Raw genomic sequence first — 13,511 nt, forward strand, 5'->3', positions numbered from 1 at the left:
GGTGGGGTATGTTGCTTGGTGTCTTCGGCGGCATGCTTCAGTGAAATAGCACTATAAAAAGGGCAATAAATCCACTATACAGGAAGACAAAACATGAATGTACCGCAGTCTCCCAAAACACGCACCTCGCACAACATACACGCAACACACCGCATGCATGGGAGGCCGTCCTTACATGAGCATAACTGTTAATAGGACGTTAATTAATTAAACAAACAAACAAACATCCAGCTGGAGCTCCCTAAGTTGTCCAGTACTACTTGATAGTGTCTCCACAAGGATCCTGGTACGGTTCCTATAATAATTTTATATGGTCCTAAAGTGTGTGCTGTCTCTGTCGATGAAATAAATATACACTCCTTCAACGCAATTTGAGGTTTAATTCCAATGTTCTTTTGCACCATCCGGTGTAGTAAACTATTCGGCACATCAGCATTGATGAGCAAGGGTTGAAGCTGATATCTCGTACCTTTCCCCCCAACATTGATAATAATCCATCTTGCGGTCTTTATTTTCGTTCCCTTCTGTCCTGCTCCTTCTGTTGTTATCACTTCCATTACTTCTGCTACTTCTTCTACTACTACTACTTCTACTCCTACTACTATTACTGCTGCTACTTCTCCTACTATTGCTACTTAGGCTTCGGTCTCTTCTGGTCTCCTCTGTTACTGTAATTTCCTCTAACTCCCATTGTTCCTCCTCTCTCTCACTCATCCATCTCCTTGAACCCTTTCAGCGTTGTATCAATCTCAACCTTCCGACTATCTTCTATCTTTCTTTTCATCGTTTTCTGATTGGAAATGCTTCGGTTTGTCTTGCTCTGGTCATTTTGTCCGGAGAAGGTTGTAATAAGAGTGGATGTGGACCGTAAAAATGAGTTGTACTCTTCTTCCACTTTCAGGCCACTCTCCATATTGCTTCGTACAAGAACCTTCGGACGTACCCACATTTGGAACTTAAGTGGTAATTGTCTTATATGGTATTTTAGTATTTCTTATGTGGTAGCTTGAATTGTTTAGGTCCAGCATGACCTTATGTGGTAGAGACGTGTCCGTGGTTATGTGGTAGGTACACTCGTGTATTTATACAAATTTGTACTTGCAAGTGCTCTCTCTAATTAAACACTACCCCAAAGCGATACCGGAATGATGTAGTGTGGTAGTTGTAGCCGTACTTATGTGGTACATGTAGCCGTACGTACTTATGTGGTACATGAGTCTATGTAATGATGTAGCCGTACTTACATGTATGTGGTAGTTGTAACCGTACTTATGTGGTACATGTAGCTGTACTTATGTGGTACATGTAGCCGTACTTATGTGGTGGATGTAGCCGTACTTATGTGGTAGATGTAGCCGTACTTATGTGGTAGTTGTAGCCGTACTTATGTGGTAGATGTAGATCAAAACAGATGGCAGTTTAGAAGAAATGAAAAATCTGCAGCAAGCGAAGTGTACGGTTTGGTCTCTCAACGAATCAAAACAAAAGACCAAACCGTACACTTCGCTTGCTGCAGATTTTTCATTTCTTCTAAACTGCCATCTGTTTTTATGTACTAAAGTCTGTATGAAGAGTCAACGACATCGCAAAGATACCACATAATATGCTTTATACATTACTGCTTTTGGATAACTAGTAACACAAGGTAAAGTAGTTACCGATATTTCACTGCTGATGGCACGTCATATTTACCGGAAGTTATGACCAAATATTTTAGCCGGAGTGAATTGTATACAGTGTGGTAGTTGTAGCCGTACTTATGTGGTAGATGTAGCCGAGAAGCTATATCCATTTACCAATTATGAAGCTCAGCCTCATGTGAGCATCGTTTGACACGAGCTATAAAACACAATTTTCATAAAAAATATTAACAAGGGCATAGCAGATCTTCACAACCATTTGGCAATATTTCAGCGACCTTCACCTTCTATCATGATAGGTAATCTCGGCACTCACAACACTTTGCAAAGCTTGTGTGTATCTGGAGTATTTTTCTTTTGATTACTCAAGAGCAAATCATGAATTTCATAGGTAGGTGAAAGTATTTCTTCATGTAATGTTTATATGAAAAAACGTAAATGTCATTTAAAGTCCAGATAATTGAGGTTAATTGTGGTTTTAGGGGTAGTTATTTGAATCTAAAATAGTATAGAATATGAACAGAAACAGTTAATTTAAGCATACTCTACCTATTTTACATACTCGGACTTGTGACTGGCAAAGTCAAATATCTCCCCCTTAAAACATATCTCACAAATTGTACGAAATGGAACATCAAACATTTATACACGACATGACATTTTCGGTCAAGTATAATAGATTTTAGTAGAAGTGAAGAAGAAATAACTTCACCCACCTATGAAATCGATGATTTTGATGAATCATTCGATCAAATTGACTCCACTGGTCTGTCTCCTCTCGACTCACTGGTCATTTTCAGTGAAATGCGAACCGATTGAAGCGCCTAGATCTTCGGTCGAAATGACCAAAATGAATTACCCGGGGTGCCAAGTAATTCACTCGACCGCGATATGAATACCTTATAGGGCGTTAGAATTGTACCTGCTGCCTCTATTGCATGATCGTAAAAGGCGACTAAATTTAGGATGTTATCTTTTCTCTTCTTCCTAACTGACTTTATCTTTCCTAATGCCTACCTTGGCACCGCCTTACTTTTGGCCTTGAGTTGAGCGTTCGCCCCTGTGAGGAAGGCTCTGGGTTCTGTCCCCTGGTCGAGACACACCAGAGTCTTTAAAAGTGGTAGTTTCTGCTCCTGCTTAGCGCTCAGCAAACGGGGAGTGGGATGACTGGTTCGCCCGTTGTCAGTATAATGTGACCGTGTGGGGTGTGTTGCTTGGTGTCTTTGGCGGCATGCTTCAGTGATATAGCACTTTAAAAAGGGCAACAGTTCCACTATACAAGACACAACACGAACATACCGCAGTCTCCCAGTACACTCACCTCGCAAAACATACACGCGAAGTCTGTTTATCAAGTCCGTCCGCGTACTTTTTGCCTCTGTGTGAAGTCCGTCTCCAATACAAGGTAAACCCCCCCCCACCACCCACGGGGGCCCCAATTTTAAAACCAGGAAGTTGAAATGTGGAAACTTTCTTCCCCAACCATAGACCTTCTCACATACCAATTGGCTAAGCCCTGCTGTTTCTCAGTCTTGAGAAGATTTTTGAAATTTGCCCAAAATTACCCCTTTGGGGCCCCCTCCCTGCCCCCCTGGGGGCGCACCAGCACAAAATGAGGATTGAAAATCATTAGTTTTGCACTCAAAAACTGAGTGCACAATCAGGATTTTGAGCGTGAAATCTGAGTTGGCTTCATGAATACGGGACGGGGGCCCGTATTAATGAAGCGAACTCTGATTTGACACTCAAAATCTGAGTGCATACTCAAATATGAGACTAAAAAAATCTTGAGTCTAAAATTGGTATTCATGAAACAATCTGAGTGTGAACTCGGAACTCCTCGGGATTTTACCATTGAACGCAAAGGAGTTCAATATTCCAAAACTTTGCAATCTGAGTGCGAATTCAAAAAATCTGAGACAGGTCAGGGAGTATCTCAAAATTTTGAGTTTAGACTCATTCCTTTTTTCATGAATACTGATTATGCACTCAGACAATTTTGCACTCAGATTTTGAGTGTAAAACTCTGATTTTCAATCCGAGTTCGTTTCATGAATACGGGCCCGGGTATCCTTATTGGTCATTACAGGGCTTCCCCCAGCCATTATGGGGTGACGGTTTTACCACCCTTTAATTTTGCACGGCAGATTTTAACACCCTTTAATTTCAGATCACCACCCTTTAGAAATTTATCACTTTCCACAAAAAGGACCTTTTAAGTGCTCATAGAGGGCTAATACATTGTAAGTTGCAGAAGTGAGAATATAAGAGCCTGAGGTAATTGTATATTAAAAATAGGAAATATATATATAATATTTTGATTTTAATTGCACACGATCGTACATGAAAAGTACAATATTTTTGGAAAAATAAATCTTTATCCGCTGTTTGCCATCCTTTAAAAAATTCCTGGGGGAACCCCTGCATTATACCGATAATACGATAACTAAAAATATTTGCGTTTAACGTGCATACGTTTCCTCTGATCTGGATCAACTCCTGGCTCGTTACAAGGTATTTCTCCAAGTCCGTTAGGTCCTCCCCAATCAGTGCCCCATCTGCTTCGTCCAATCCTTGCGATCTTGACTTGTAGTTTTCAAGACTGTAATACAATATATATACAAATTAGAAAAGAGACTTAAAGTATTGTGAACATTTAAATAAATACTGCAACAAACAAAATTGCAGATACAACAAGAGATCCCAGAGGGATCTTGGCGCCCACCAAAGAATGATCTATATCTGACAAAGGAAAGATGGATCTTTTCTCTACTTTTTAAACTTTTTCAAACATACTACATATAAAATTTGAGACAGATCGCTTCAGTACCTTTTGAGAAATAGCGGTAACAAACTTCAACTATCAAAATCCAAGATGACTCCTTGGCGGCCATCTTGTTGATCAATCGGTCCCAAATCACAATATGCACAACAAGGGCCCTAGGGGAACCTACATGTGAAATTGGAGAAAAATCACATCAATACTTTCTGAGAAATAGCGATAACAACCTTTGAATATTAAAATCCAAGATGGCTGCCTGGCAGCAATTTTGTTGATCGATCGGTCCCAAATCACAATATGCACAACTAGGGCCCTAGGGGAACCTACATATGAATTTTGAGACAGATCCCTTCAGTACTTTCTGAGAAATAGCGATAACAAACTTTGAATAACAAAATCCAAGATGGCTGCCTGGCGGCCATCTTGTTTACCGATCGGTCCCAAAATGTAATATGCACAACTAGGTCCCTAGGGAAATCTACATATGAAATTTGAGACAGATCCCTTCAGTACTATCTGAGAAGTAGCCATAACAAACTTTTACTATCGAAATCCAAGATGGCGGCCATCTTGTTCACCGATTGGTCCAAAAATGCAATATGCACAACAAGGGCCCTAGGGGAACCTACATATTAAATTTGAGAAAGATCCCTTCAACACTTCTTGAGAAATGGGGATATCAAACCTTAACTATCAAAATCCAAGATCTTGTTTTTCCTATCAGCCTCAAAATCTGTATGGCACAAATAGGGACCAAGGGTAACCCCCATGTGAAGTTTGAACAAAATTCCTTCAGTAGTTCTCAAGAAATATCGATAACAAACTTCAACTGCCAAAATCAAAGATGGCTGCCTGGCGGCCATCTTGTTTTTCCGATCAGCCTCAAAATCTGTATGGCACAAATATGGACCAAGGGGACCCTCCATGTGAAGTTTGAACAAAATCCCTGCAGCAGTTTTAAGAAATAGTGATAACAAGCATTGTTTACGGACGGACCACGGACCACGGACGCAGGGCGATTTGAATAGCCCACCATCTGATGATGGTGGGCTAAAAATGTATCGGATATTAAATCCTATACTGATTGCATTTAATTTAATAAAACCATCACTGGAAACATTGTGGAATCGACCAGTGGCGTTGGCTTCTCATTTTATATTTTATTTTAATTTAATGCAATGTATAATTTACAAAAGATTTAAACCATCGTTTGAAAATGTGCTGAATGCATAAAATGTTTATTATTTTGTTATCACATATAGCTTGGATGTTAGTTTGTGTGATGTCCATTTCCTATTGTCCAAAAACGAAACCTACACTTTTACGGAAATCCGGATATTTCCTACTCCGAATCCGATTTTATACACCGCACCGCTAAATACAGCACTTCCATTGGCTCGATTGGACACACCCCCTTAAAAAGTCGTTCGCATAATTTAACTTGGATGTATGGTTTCGGGCAATTCCAGATGGATTTGGAGCATAATTTTATTGAAATGCATAGTCTGGAGGTACCAGGAACACATTTCAACCAAAATATTTAGACCGAAATCTCACTTTAATCCGTTCAAAATGTTGACTGGACCTAAACAGAGGTTTTCAACTTTTACTAATTATTATGAAATTGTATAATCTATCTATATGTGCCAATGCGTAATTTTACGTGCTTGCGCGTAATGGCGTAAAATCAATGTCAAAAGCACAATAATTACGCCAAATGCGTAAAAATAAACAGGTCTTAGACCTGTCTACCCTGTAAAATGTCAACATGTAATTTTCCAGATTCTGATGTGCATTTGCCTGTCAATGAGTAATTTTAAGTTGACCGTCATACTTGGGTCGAAATGACTAAATTAGTAAATTCGACCACCTAAAATAGTTAGTACCTAGCATCATTTATTGATTTTCAAGGCTCAATGTCATTGTCGAGGGTTTTTTCTAGACGGACATTAAATTCAAGGGTTTTTCTAGACCTGTACGAAACCTGTTACAATATAAAAAAAATACAATTACCTCAAAGCCTCTAGTTCTCCTGAGCGACGCTTGTTGTAGGTCAAAAGCCGTGTTTCCAACAACATTACAGCCCGTTTGTAATTTTCAAAGGTCTTCTTAACGTTCATTCCAATTTCCTTAAAATGATAATATTAGTTACTAATACCTTCCATCATTAGATATGAATAAATCCTAGTTCTATGTGTACTTTATGTAATACAGAAAGGGAGAAAATTATATATTGCCTATGGGAATGCAAAGAGGTGCAAACTCTGCTTCAAAATTTTAAAACTGTATTAGATTTATTGTTTATTCCCTTTGCATATAATAAAGATTCATTTCTTTTTGGAATAGTTTTACAAAATTGTAGCTCTGTTGACAATGAAATTTTGATAATTATGAAACATTACATTTATAAAACCAGATGTCTTAGCAACTCCTTAAATATCAATGTTCTTATTAATATAATTAAGGATAATTTTTTAGTTCAAAAATATATGTTTTTTAGTCAAAGTGACCATGTTAAAAGGCAATTTGAAATAGGCTGGAGGAAATGGAAACCTTTATTGGACCTTTAAGTATATACCTTTACCCTAGCCTTTCACTTAGTCTTTTACTACAACTAACTTACTTTAATTTTCTTTTTATCTTTTGTTAGGGTTTATATAGCTGATCAGCACAACGACTCTTCAGAATAATTTTTCATTATTTTTTTTATTTAATATAATATATTTAAACTATAATATAGTGTATGTGTAACGGTACCTCCTCCCTCTTCTTTCTTCTTCCTTATCTTTCTTCTTTAGTATGTCTGTCTGTATGTATGTATGTGTGTGTGTGAGAGAGAGTGAGAGCATGCATATATGTGCGTTATGGTTTGCTATTAATGGTTAATATACATGTATGTTTTTATGGATGTCTCATAACGTACAATTTGATGTTCTTAAGTATTGTGAATGAGTGCATATGCAAGTGTTTGTGTGTTAGTGTCCATTTATATATACTGTGTAAAATGTTCGAAAATCAAAAATTAAAAAAAAAATCCTTAAAATGAAACTCGTCCTCCAAGGATGGACAAATCCTGCGGTATCGGAAGAGGCTTGTGAGGCCTGTTCATGCGGTCCTCTCTAAGTTTTAGATGTGCCATTCTGGATACTGAAATACTAATTTTCAGAAGCGTTGTAAATTCTCCCGCTTCCCTCTTTTGGTCTTTGTCATCAGATTTCAATGCCAATCCTAGCTTAAGGTTTGTCATTCGTTGGATGTCAAATCCGATCTTTAATGCACTGGATGGACTTTTCAAGTCTTCCTCATCGTCATTCTCCATGCTTGCACACATTTTGTCGAAGTACATGGGGTATATAATTTGCTCATTGTCATATTTGTGTTAGTGATTGTCCTGAGATGTTGAAGGAGTCTAGCTGCTCATCTCATTCGCTTATCAAACAATAGTTTCTGCACTAGCTGCAACATAGAAACCACAAATTTAACTTTAAAATTCAAAGCCGGATTGAATTAAAAGACTTAAACATTTCAGCTCACGTCCTTGTCGAATAGCAATACTTAACTATCATCAATCACACAGCATTTCCTCAAATGAAGCCATCAATCACCTTATACAACAGACCATCAAAAACAAAAAATAACAATAATTCAAACCAATATAAATAGCATAATAAACCTAAACAATTTCGGAAAGGGCAATTTATTATAGTCACTATACGCTCCAACCATAATCTCATATAGATGATTTATATAAAACAACCTTATATCTCCCAAATCTTGATCACATTATATGAGCTCTATATAACGCAACTCCATCGCTACTGGCTTTGATCACATTATATTGGATCTTCTACATTGTTAGACGAAACACTTACCGTTATTTAAATCATCATCACTTAGGACCAGCGGTTCTGTCCCTTGATGTTGCAACCGCTCCATTGTTTGATGATGGTGGACTTAAAACAAATCAATATAAAGTGACTATATTCTAACGATGTGTTCATTACATTACCACTAATGTCAACACTTTTAAAACTGAATTCCTTTAGTGTTGCTAATATACTACCTCTCGTGTTCTAATATATGTATTTTCTGTCCAGGCCAATGAACAATAAGTTGTAATAAATAAACAAGATAAAACAAGGCCCAGTTTTGTTTGTTTATGTTTTACGGTTCATTGACAGCTATGATCAGCCCAGGGATTCTTTTCGCACACCTGATTTATTTAGTAATTACCAAAAAAGTCTTATAATTGGAATCGGTCCTACTACAAAGCATAGGAGTGTTACCCATCATAGGGATAATGAGTGTTAGCTAAGGCTTAATTTCAGAGAGGTTGTTTATCTGGAAATAGCCAGGTTGACCCCCTTTGGCCAAGCCCCTTAGGCCCATGGGGTACAGCCTTACTGTATGCAAAATTTTGAATTCCTATTATGTAATAATGCGACTGTTTGTGTATATTTGCCTACCATCAGGCCTCTGGGTTTATATAGATATAGCACAATTGACTCAATGATAATTCTTCCATACCACGATACCATAACGAACTACAAAACGAAATTAATAATATCAATCTTACCTTTTGGCTTCAGGCAACGTTGATAAACCGAACTCAGAAACACTAACGAAAACAAAAGATAAAAAAGTAACGACGCATAAAACATAGTAAAACTTAAAGCATGAGACTGAAACACACAAAGAACACGTAACGAAAATTGCAACAAAAAATACAAAACAAAAAGTTCGTATTCATATAACGATCAATAGTAATAATATAACACTAGTTGCAGTACGGTAAGTGTTCCAAAGTTACGAATCTCAAAAATTTTGAATGCGATATAACTAGGCCAGTTGATGATCTCATTACTATCGTATACTAGATCACAGGAGTTTGACATTCCGTCAAAAATTAATAGCATAATGTATATTATATAAAGTCAATCAAATAACTTTAGCGAATAGAAGGTAATTTATATATGTGTTATATATTATTGGCAGAATGGTTACATTAAAAAAATGTCTTCATTAGACACTGACCATTTTAAACCACCTTGAACAAAACACCAAGATGTACTATAAATTTAACAAGTGGTACCACTTAATGCAGACAATTTCATACCACTTAATACATGGACCATTTTAACAATTTGAAAGCAATGACACCAAGATGTACATATATTTAACAAATGGTACATGTACCACTTAATACAGACAATTTTATTAAATTATACCACTTAAGGCATGGATCATTTTAACAATTTGAAAACAATAACACAAAGACGTAAATATTTAACAAATATTTCTACTTAATACATGGACCATTTTTATACCACTTAAGACAAAGATAATTTTATACCACTTAAGACATGGACCATTTTAAACCACTTAAGACATGGACCATTTTTAACAATTTGAAAACAATGACATCAAGATGTATAAATATATATATATAAGCAAATGGTATCACTTAATACAGACAATTTTATATCACTTAATGCATTGATCGTTTGACATCAACCGATTATTTCCGATGATCGATTGTAAAATGTTGACCGATTTTCATCACTACTGAATGGGTATTATATACTGATGAAAATCGGTAAACATTTTACAATCGATCATCGGAAATAATCGGTTGATGTCAAACGATCAATCATCGATTAATAATCGGTTAATATATTTACGATCAATCATCGATTATTAATCGGTTTATATAGATTCCTAGAAAATTCAAAAATAGCATAGAACGTTCAAATACAGTGTTCTAGTGTCGGATGACACTGTGATTCCCAGGCCGAATTGTTTTATAAAACCAATTTTAATTAGCTGAAGGAAATTGGTACCGGATGTAGCTAGAATGAACGACTGCTTGCTAACCAAATGTGTGGTGTAGGGGAAGAAATTTGGGTAAAAAATGTGAAAAAATGGTGTTTTACTTTCCGGTACGTCTCGGCAGAATTGGTCTGCTGCTTTGTTATTGCTACGGAGCGCACTTTTGTCGTGCTTTTTATACGCTTGAGATGTACCAGCACAGGGCCTCGACACGTAAAGCATGCGCCGGTGCACGTATTTCGTGGTGTCAAAGGTTATTTGGGCGATTTTTTAGGGCCCATATGGGCGAAAGTCGTCTTTATAAGCGAAAATAACTCAGATTAGCAAAACGCCCGACCTGTTGTATTGTCTTGTATATGATGCTGTCTTCTGTAAATAGTGTAGATTCAAGTAATCGTGGAAGTCATTTATGTCGATGTGAAAGAGTATACTTACCAGAACTAAAGTACTACTGGAAATCTTGGTTCCATCTTTGAAACAATCGAGTCCATTTAAACAAAAATTTCCCATGACAATGATTGCAATGACAAGAAATATTAAAATTAAACACAATACAGAAAATATGAGTTCCAATATCAAAGTAGAGTCGCCCTCCATTTTGTTCATTCAGCACGTGCACGTGTTAACTTTCAATACACTGCAATAATCTCCAAATGAAACAATTTTCAAGTTAATTTTTGTTGTCATGAAACAAATAAATGGAAAACAAATCTAACAAAATACGTACATAATTCTGATAAACCAATGTACAATGTATCCGCTAAATTAGCATGTTGAAGTTGGAATAAAATCGATGCCGTTCCTGTCACAAAAGGACAGAATGTTTCCATAAAATGAAAACGAATCGGTCTCTACTCCGAAATGGTTTCTGTAGTTTTTAATATCAGTTAGGATTCTGCACTTTTGTTAAAATATATGCCTTCACGAGGCGAAACTGCCAGGCGAATTTAAAATAAATTCTAAACATTGTCTCCCAACATTCGCCATTGACTCTGGTCTCAAAACGTGATCGTGAGCCAATGCAACGAATTGCAAAATCATTTTCCGATATTATCGTATTACCTGTAAACAAACAATGACACCTTTCATAATTCAAGCTAAAAGACACACAGTAAATTAATTTAGTGACCCGTAGCCAACCGTGTTTTAAAAAGAAATCCCATATAACTCACGTGGTTTACCACCTCCATTTCCTCCATAATCTGTTCCATGTGCTTTTGGAAAATATCGATAAATCTCGCGAGATCACAATATTGGCGCGCAAATGCAAAATCGAACACCGGTGAGGTTATTCCGAATGCCGCTAAATGACCGTATGGTATTTTCCGAGCATATTCCGAATGCAATTCATTCTAAGGCGGTAGGAGTTATGGCCCTAGAGTGTATATCAGGACGAAACAGATGGACAGACTTTAGTCCGTTCTTTTGTGGTACCTTCTTTTATTATGGACCAGTAGACCGCATAGGGACGTCCTGGACACACTTTTATTGAGGTATACCACTGAAGGCAAAAAGTACCACTTAAAGTGAACAGTCGGGCAAGGATGGCTAAAGTCGGTAAAAATGGTGTGAATGTATCCAGGATAATTTCTTATGAAATAAAAAAATAAAATCTCTCGTCAAAACCTGTCTGCGTACGCAGAAATTAATTTAAAGTATAGGAATCCTAAAACGTCCTCCCGGCTGACTATGCTCCGTGGTTACATTTCCACGCAGCCTCGCTTTCAATGCTTTCAATTTTTCTTTATTTCAATGGTCAGAGCTGGGAAACGTAAGCAGAACTTGACCGTCGTATTAATATGTGAGAACTTTTGGAAGGTCAATGAACGCATTTAGACTTTTTTGTTTGTTTGTTTGTTTGATTCATTAACGTCCTATTAACAGCTATGGTCATGTAAGGACGGCCTCCCATGTATGCGTAGTGTTGCGTGTATGTTGTGCGAGGTGCCCGACTATTCACTTTAAGGTCTTGTCAGACGGACATTCTACCACATAAGTTCCAAATGTAAATACGGAGGGAGCCTCCCATCCTTCGAACAGGCATGCATGGACGTTGAGCAAACAAAACCAGAGTGCTGCTCCAGCATGTGCCTCTTGGCCAAATATCTCGCCCTGAAGCGATAAGTATTGCTGCATAAGCCGCAGGAAAACATGCACTCCAGCAATAAAATAATTTGCTAGTATGTTCAGGATTAATATTTAATAATATTTTTAAATCCTCTAAACAGTTACAGTTGGCATCTTTGGCTTTGACTTTGTACTTCACTGGATACGGTAAATGTTGTCGCTAAGACGGTCAAGGACTAAGGGCCATTCCATTTCTTCTGGAATTTGCTCCTTCGTCCTTTACATTGAGAGTTATACAGCCATACATAGTCGCCACGATTATATCTATGTAATTCTACACGTCCGTCATATACCTTCTTCATTCGGTCACTTGGTATTTTCAGTTTGTTGCGTGCAAATTTATGAATAGTCTCTAAATGTTTTGCCAAATTGTAAGCATAATCACTATGGAATTCTAAATTTTTTACAGAGTCTACACGCCCAAGAACCAAATCAATTGGCAGAGAAACTTTACGGCCTAACATCATCTCACAAGGAGAGACACAGGTGCTATCATGTGTAGCTGATCGGTAAGCTAACATCAGGAGGTAAATGTGTTGGTCCCAATCTTTTTGATTGTTCGAGACAAAAGCAGATAGCATATTCTTCTCCATCAATCTCTCAAATATACCAGGTGCAATACACAATCCAAATGGCATGGATATGAACTGCCATAATTCATTGCCAGGTATTGAGAATGCTGTCTTTGGTCTGTCTTCTTCTGCAACCTTAACCTGTAAGTACCCTGATTTAAGAACAAGGGTAGAAAACCATTTTGAGCCAGCCAGGGCATCTAATGTATCATCGATTCGAGGTAAAGGGTGTGAATCTTTGATAGTCACGTCATTAAGTCTCCTATAGTCAATACAAAATCTAAAAGAATGATCTTTCACTAACACCACAGGCGAGGACCAGGGGCTATCAGAAGGTTCTATTATTCCTTTATTTGCCATATCCTTAATCTCTTGTTCTGCCTCTTGAACTTTAGAAAGGGGGATCCTTCTAGGATTTTGTCGGATAGGGCGGGTAGAACCGGTATCTATCTATGTTGTACTAAATCAGTCATCCCCATGTCATCAGATGATTTGGAGAAGACATCTTGATTAGTAATCAGCAGGTCTTTAAGTAACTTAGTCTTTTCAGCGGGTAAACTG

The 13,511-nt window shown here is 37.4% G+C and overlaps 1 pseudogene; it reads right to left on the reverse strand.

Annotated features, from left to right (window-relative positions):
- Positions 1–207: 207 nt before the first annotated feature.
- Positions 208–12,404, reverse strand: LOC138330701 (uncharacterized; annotated as a pseudogene).
- Between the last annotated feature and the right edge of the window lie 1,107 nt (positions 12,405–13,511).

This window comes from Argopecten irradians, chromosome 9 (assembly GCF_041381155.1).
Source record: "Argopecten irradians isolate NY chromosome 9, Ai_NY, whole genome shotgun sequence".
NCBI classification, from domain to species: Eukaryota; Metazoa; Mollusca; class Bivalvia; order Pectinida; family Pectinidae; genus Argopecten; species Argopecten irradians.